Source organism: Tiliqua scincoides, chromosome 5 (assembly GCF_035046505.1).
Source record: "Tiliqua scincoides isolate rTilSci1 chromosome 5, rTilSci1.hap2, whole genome shotgun sequence".
Lineage (NCBI taxonomy): Eukaryota > Metazoa > Chordata > Lepidosauria > Squamata > Scincidae > Tiliqua > Tiliqua scincoides.
The window spans coordinates 117,234,107-117,242,265 of record NC_089825.1 but is presented as its reverse complement, the minus strand read 5'-3'; the positions used below and the strand labels follow the sequence as shown (position 1 = coordinate 117,242,265).

General features: G+C 44.5%; 1 pseudogene; it reads left to right on the top strand.

Annotated features, from left to right (window-relative positions):
- The first annotated feature begins 2,590 nt into the window (after window positions 1-2,590).
- LOC136655104 (5S ribosomal RNA) lies at window positions 2,591-2,710 on the top strand (annotated as a pseudogene).
- The last annotated feature ends 5,449 nt before the right edge of the window (window positions 2,711-8,159 follow it).

Genomic DNA, 8,159 nt, shown 5'->3' with positions numbered 1-8,159 from the left:
ACAACAAAAGAACAATAGACCTTTTCTTCCAGAGGTGCAGGCTTGTTTTGCATAATCAGGAGACACAGTGATTAGGTTATACATTGACCTGCAAGGAATTGGGGGTTGTGTAATTCATGTGCTTGTAGCTTGGCCATGGCCCTTAGAAACATGTGCTGGGGGAGGAGTGGCCTGCTTGCTTGGTCTGTATGATCCAAAGTAATATAACCAGATATAAAAATCACAACTTGGAAGGGAAAAGGGGATTTTCACGTAACAGGGTGACGTGCATGGGGGGTGACGCGCACTGGGGGTTACATGCTAAAATTGCAGTGGTTAGGAGTAGCCCTATCATATTATATACCATTGGATGTGGAATTTCCAGCTGAAAGCAATTCAAAAAACTAGAGTGAAATATCTCCTTTCTATCAAAAGTTATGGCCAAAATCTGGAGAACAAAAAATGCATGGATCTCTATGGAAAGTGAAAGTGAGCCATATCGCGTATTTACTTGCGAGTAGGCGAACTTGCCTTAATCCGTCAGAAAGGGCAGGCTGAGAGGAATCCACCAACACCAGAATGATCCTGATCCAATGAATGCAGCCCCCAAAAACACCTCCAAGAAGTCCCTCCTCCAAGCAGAGAAATACATTAAGTCCTATGGAAAGTGAAACTAAGCCTCATGGTCCCGTTTACTCATGAGAAAGCAATCGTGCCTTGGCTGGTGTGGAAGATCAGGTGAAGGAGAGTACAAGGCTACCAGAATGGTTCTGATCCTATGCACCTGGAGCTAAATAAGTGCTCCAGAAGGCAGCCTCCCCCTCCCACTAAAAAGAATCAAAACAGAGGCTTCAGCTGATAAGGTGAACATTTTTGACACTTGCAAAGTGAGGTGGATCCTGATAGTGATCTGGTTTAAACAGAAGTTCTTCAATTGAACTGGGCACTGGGTAGGGCTGAAAACCTTACTGGTTTTGGAGGGGGGGGTGTTATTGCAGGCAGGCTACAGAGGAAATTCACTTGGTGGACAAGGGCTGGCTTCTGCTTATTTAACTATTTGTTTTACTTTAATTATTTAAATATTAATAAAAAATTAAAATAAATATTTTAATTTGCCTGGTGATGTCACTTCCACCATGACATCACTTCTGGTGGGTCTTGGACAGATTGTCATTCTAAAAAGTGGGTCCCAGTGCTAAAAGTTTGAAAACTGATGCAATAAGGTGTTAGTAAGTTTACACCCGGAGTGTGTGTGTGACATCACTAGTGACCAACATCACAGTTTGGAGGAATAATACCATCATGTTATATATCAATCAATGCGTAATTTCATGCAGAATGTGTTCTATCTTTATTCTATCAAAAGGTACAGCCAAAAAACTAGTGAGGGTGGAGTGATGGTACATCACCACGCCCACCACCTGGGTGTTGCCCCACCCACTGCATGGGAGCTGACACGCTGGCATCCCGCACCGGGTGACACGAACCCTAGTGGCTGGCTCACTGGCTCCCATAGAAACGCTGATAAAGAATTTCTGGACCCATCTGTCATGTGGCCTGAGCTGAGCCAGGTTCAAGTTATACATTTACCATAACATGTTTTTTTGCCCTTGAGCAAAGCAATTCAATCCAAACTGAATTGATAGATCAGGAACAGTTTTCAGGGATCTGTCCTGGCAATAACAGTGTCCAAAATAACAATATTTTGCTTTGGGGAAAAAATGGGGGGAGGGATGCCTTTATTCCTAACGTAAGTTGCTAGAGTTGACATTCTTCAGGGTTTTGCTCCTCCGCAGAATCTCTAGAAGTTAGATATGTAAGGGAATCAGGTGCTTCTTCTTTCCAGCATCTATGTGCATGCTTGAACACTAAATCACCCTGTAGTCCATCCTCTGCCAGTTGCTAGTGATTTTCAACCCTTTTCATCTCAAGGCACACTAAGAAGGTGCTAAAATGGTTCAAGGCACACCATCAGACTTTTGACAATTGGTAAGGTGCACTATGCTTCCAGTGGAGTCCTCACATCCCCATTGGCCCTATTAATATATGACCTTCCTCCAAACTCCCACGGCACACCTGCAAACCATTCGCGGCACACCAATGTGCCGTGGCACAGTGGTTTAAAATGGCGGTGCTAGAGGCTTGTTTTAAACAACTGCTAACGTGTCCGAAGACAATAACATTTTCCTAGCATGTACTAAAGAACAAACACCCTCTTGGCTGTTAAAAAAAGTTTAGGATAGACTAATTTGCAATCCAGGAAGAGAGCATGCAAAGGGCATGGAGCACCTTTAGCAATGTGCAACAGCAGAGTGGAGGTGGAGTGCCCCAGGCACTGATCCTTGTTGCAAAAACAGGAGTATCTGCATCACGAAGACATGCGAGTGCTCCTAAATTATCTGTGAAATGTTCAGAAATATACATTTCTTACCTCCTGATGTATATAACCTATTGCCATCTACTCTTTGCCTTGAACAGCAGATGGTAGGCACCAAGCAATTGCCGTCGCAAGCACATGGCCACTGCAACACTACCCTGCAATGTGGAGAAAGCTACAATCCTAAGTGCGCTTTCTAAGATGTAAATCCCATTGCCCAAATGAGACTTTTGAGTAAATTGTGACAGCAACCCTGCACATGCCCAATCTCATCAGATCTTGGAAGCTAAGCAGGGTCAGGCCGGGTTAGTACTTGGATGGGAGACCGCCTGGGAATACTGGGTGCTGTAGGCTTATACCATAGTCTTTCGAGACTGAAGGTTGCCAACCACCATTTAGGTTCTGACTGTAAGGTTGCAATCCTAGGCTAATAAGGCCACCCACTTTTGGCTTTGCATGGCGCTGCACATTGCAGGGTATCATTGGACACATAGTACTATTTCAAGTGCTGTGTGGGGCCCCAATGGTAATTGGGTCTGAATGAGAGAAAAAAACAATGTCTTTGCTGTTCTAAACAGCCCTGGTGTGGAGAGACTTGTAGTCTCAATTTGCCACACTTAAAAAAGAATGACTTTTGGATAGGTCTCACATCTCAATGGATGCCCAGCACAGCGCTTTGCAGGGGATGCTACAAATATTGTCTTCACAGTTTTCAAGTTACAAACTCTTCAAGTTTTCACCCTCTCTTCAGCATGTTTTTGTTGCTCGTTTGAAAGGAGCAGCAGGAAGGAGCATCCTACAAAGAAGGAGAACCTGCAGCTACAGCATGTCAGCAGTCATGTCATCTGCCAATGGTTAACATTGGGGGGGGGGGGGTGGAGTGGGAGACCATAGCTCAGTGGCTGAACACATGCCTTGGATGCAGAAGGTTCCAGGTTCAATCTTTGGCATCTCCAGTTAGTGCAGCGATTTTCAGCCACTGTGCCATGGTACATTGGTGTGGTGTGAATGGTCCGCAGGTGTGCTGTGGGAATTGGGGAGAGCATCATTTATTAATAGGGCCATTGGGGGATGGGAGCCCCCCACTGGCAATGTAGTGTGCCTTGTCAACAAAGTGTGCCCTGAAAATTCTAGTGCCTTTTCAGTGTGCTGTGAGATGAAAAAGGTTGAAAATTGCAACGTTAGGGCATGAGAAGACCTCTGCCTGAAACCCTGGAGCGATTCTGCCAGTTAGTGAGATTACACTGAGCTGGATGGATCAATAGTATGACTCAGTATAAGGCAACTTTATATGTTCCTAACACCACCTCCCCAGCAAAATCTGCAACAGCCCTGCTGTCATGACATGCCCCATATCATCTGTGACAAATCTCCCAACGTGCAGTTAAACCCACACACTTTGCTGGCTCTTACAGTAGATACCAGGTAATGGTCTGAAAGCTCTGTTGCCTGAATTCCTTCCACCTTAGTTCATTGTCAGGTGTATGAAGACATTTCTGATTGTATCTGTTCCCCCCTGCTTTTATTACTGCTGGTTCTTGTGGTCCACCTACTTCAGTTAGGTGCCCCACAGTGATAATTTGCTGATAACAGCAATCTTGGGAGCTCCAGGCTTCCATGGCCAGTGTTACCAGTTGGATAAGGGCTGTGATCATGTGCCACTCATATACCTTTCCCCTCCTTTAGTGGGTGTATCAGCAAATGAGGAGTGTTTTTTTTTATCACTGATGAGAACAGTTTAATCAGCTTTCACTGGAGCAAGGAAAACTCCATTCCTTTGTTATTTCCAGGAAAACTGTCATTCCGAGGATGCTCTTTATCAGACACCCTGCAAAGTTTTGCCTGAAGCTTTCATAGAAGGACACCATTACAGTTTGTAAATACCTTCCATAAGAACATAAGAACATAAGAACAGCCCCACTGGATCAGGCCATAGGCCCATCTAGTCCAGCTTCCTGTATCTCACAGCGGCCCACCAAATGCCCCGGGGGAGCAGACCAGATAACAAGAGACCTGCATCCTGGTGCCCTCCCTTGCATCTGACATTCTGACACATAGCCCATTTCTAAAATCAGGAGGTTGCGCATACACATCATGGCTTGTACCTCATAATGGATTTTTCCTCCAGAAACTTGTCCAATCCCCTTTTAAAGGCGTCCAGGCCAGTCGCCATCACCACATCCTGTGGCAAAGAGTTCCACAGACCAACCACACGCTGAGTAAAGAAATATTTTCTTTTGTCTGTCCTAACCCGCCCAACACTCAATTTTAGTGGATGTCCCCTGGTTCTGGTATTATGTGAGAGTGTAAAGAGCATCTCCCTATCCACTCTGTCCATCCCCTGCATAATTTTGTATGTTTCAATCATGTCCCCCCTCAGGCGTCTCTTTTCTAGGCTGAAGAGGGCCAAACGCCATAGCCTTTCCTCATAAGGAAGGTGCCCCAGCCCCGTAATCATCTTAGTCGCTCTCTTTTGCACCAATGGAAATTTCCACTATGTCCTTTTTGAGATGTGGAGGCCAGAACTGGACACAATACTCCAGGTGTGGCCTTACCATCGATTTGTGCAATGGCATTATAATATTAGCTGTTTTGTTCTCAATACCTTTTCTAATGATCCCAAGCATAGAATTGGCTTTCTTCACTGCCGCCACACATTGGGTCGACACTTTCATCGACCTGTCCACCACCACCCCAAGATCTCTCTCCCGATCTGTCACAGACAGCTCAGAACCCATCAGCCTATATGTGAAGTTTTGATTTTTTGCCCCAATGTGCATGACTTTACACTTACTGACATTGAAGCGCATCTGCCATTTTGTTGCCCATTCTGCCAGTCTGGATAGATCCTTCTGGAGCTCCTCACAATCACTTCTGGTCTTCACCACTCGGAAACGTTTGGTATCGTCTGCAAACTTTGCAACCTCACCACTCAACCCTGTCTCCAGGTCATTTATGAAGAGGTTGAAAAGCACCGGTCCTAGGACAGATCCTTGGGGCACACTGTTTTTCACTTCTCTCCATTGTGAAAATTGCCCATTGACACCCACTTTCTGTTTCCTGGCCTTCAACCAGTTCTCAATCCACGAGAGGACCTGTCCTCTAATTCCCTGACTGTGGAGCTTTTTCAATAGCCTTTGGTGAGGAACCATGTCGAACGCCTTCTGAAAGTCCAGATATATAATGTTCACGGGTTCTCTCACATCCACATGCCTGTTGACCTTTTCAAAGAATTCTATAAGGTTCGTGAGGCAAGACTTACCCTTACAGAAGCCATGCTGACTCTCCCTCAGCAAGGCCTGTTCATCTATGTGTTTTGAGATCCTATCTTTGATGAGGCATTCCACCATCTTACCTGGTATAGATGTTAGGCTGACTGGCCTATAGTTTCCCGGGTCCCCCCTCTTTCCCTTTTTAAAGATAGGCGTGACATTTGCTATCCTCCAATCTTCTGGCACCGTGGCCATTTTGAGGGAGAAGTTGCATATCTTAGTCATGAGATCAGCAACTTCATTCTTCAATTCCTTAATAACTCTTGGGTGGATGCCATCAGGGCCCAGTGACTTATTGATCTTTAATTTATCAATGAGGTCTGAAACATCTTCTCTTTTAACCTCTATCTGACTTAACTCCTCGGTCAGGAGGGGCCATTCAGGCAGCGGTATCTGCCCGAGGTCTTCTGCCGTGAAGACAGATGCAAAGAACTCATTTAATTTCTCTGCCATCTCTAAGTCTCCTTTTATCTCCCCTTTCCCTCCCTCACCATCCAGAGGGCCAACTGCTTCTCTGGCAGGTTTCCTGCTTCCAACATATTTGAAGAAGCTCTTATTATTCCCCTTAATGTTGCTGGCCATGCATTACTCATAGTCTCGCTTGGCCTCCCATATCACCTTGTTACATTTCTTTTGCCACAGTTTATGTTCCTTTTTATTCTCCTCATTAGGGCAAGACTTCCATTTACAGAAGGAAGCTTCCTTGCCCTTCACAGCCTCTCTAACTTGTCTCATTAGCCATGTGGGTACCTTCCTGGATTTAGTGGAACCCTTTCTTTGATTCATCCAGCTGGAGTGAGAAGGCACTTTGAAACATCATCCAACAATTGTTCAGTTGTGTCTCCACACATCTTTTCTATTCACTGCACGACGGTGTTTCTTCACAATTGTACATCTTGAATAGCAGCTATGATCTCTTTCTCATTTTTAAATCCTTCAAAAAGATTGTCAGCTGCTTCAAGAAAACAATCTTTTACAAATTCCCCTTCAGTGAAAGGTTTGCATTTCTTTGCGATCAGGTTGCTGACCTTGAAGGATGCTATGGTTGCATTGACCGAATGTGACTTTGGCTTTGCCATCAACTGTTGCTGAATAGCCAATTTTGATTTAAGTTCTTTGAGCTTCAGTTTATGAATTTCACTTTTGGGTGGAAAATCAGCATCAAACATATTGCTATGTGGAGCCTTATAATGACATTCCAGATTACCCTTTTTGGGCAAGGATACTGGGGCATTACAAATTAGACAACAACACTTGTCTTTCACCATGACGAAGAAGTAGTCCATTTGCCATCTATCATGAAAGTGGTAGGTTTTGCTCTTCTTTGGAACACTCATCTTCGTTATACTGGGGTGGCTGGATGTAAGAAGGCCAAATCTGCTAAGTTAGTATAAACACTGGCTGAATCTGGTCCAAAACTGTCACTGTCCCAAAGTATTAAAGATCAACAGGAACTGTAGACCTCTGGATGATGTGCAATACAAGGACTGGAGATGCCAAAACCACACATGCAGTTCTAAAAGTAAAAATAAGAATTCATCATCTACCACTGGTCTAGAGGGTAGAGCCTCTATAACATCCACAAGGTCGCCAGTTCAAGGCCACCAGCACCGTGCGACCTTGAAGCAGTTGACAAGCTGAAGCCGAGCTATTCCATCTGCTCTGAGCGTGGGAGGATGGAGGCCAGAATGTGAAGCAAGATCGTAATGAAACACCTGAATGTAGTGGTTCTTGAAAGAAAGAACCTTCTTTCAATTGTAAAAATCCTTATTTAATAAGGGATTTAAATAAACCTGCCTATGTAAACCGCCTTGAATAAAGTCTTGAATAAAAACCAAGAAAGGCGGTATATAAATACCTGTTATTATTATTGTTATTATTATCATACTGGCACCAATGATCAAATACCACCAAACAATCATCAAAAAACTCAAACACCTGTCCAGCAAACCAGATAAAATCAAATAATGCCAAATAAGTTCAAATACCACCACACACGATTTAATAAACTCTGCACACAGTGTAGAATCAACACAAAGGCAAGGCAAAATAAAATTGCAGTGCAGAATCAATGCAAAGGCTAGGCAAAACAAAATGGTTTGAACCAATTCAAAGGCAAGGCATAGGCAAGTTAGAACAAAATTGGAAAAGCCCGCCAAAATCACCAAATTCTTGACACTTTGTTGTGTCTGCCTGAAAACATTTAATGAAAGTGAACTATAAAGCGACCAACGACAAGCACACAACACAACTAATACAGTAAGTGTATTCAGTTAAAGCCCGGGCGAATGGATATCGCCAGGTATATAACACACTTCTAAGGGGTGTTGGGGCGGGGGCAGGAATGGGTGATTCTGAGTGGCAGGAGACCAGGTGTGACACCGGGCCTGTGGCGTCTTGTCGCAGGGCACGGGTGGCAGCCCCCTGGGGTACCCACAAGCTATTGGCACAAAAACAACAAGCGCCCCCAATACACCCGCAGGCAAGATTCCTGCAGGCAGGGAAAAAAGACAGGCAAAGGATCAGCAGCA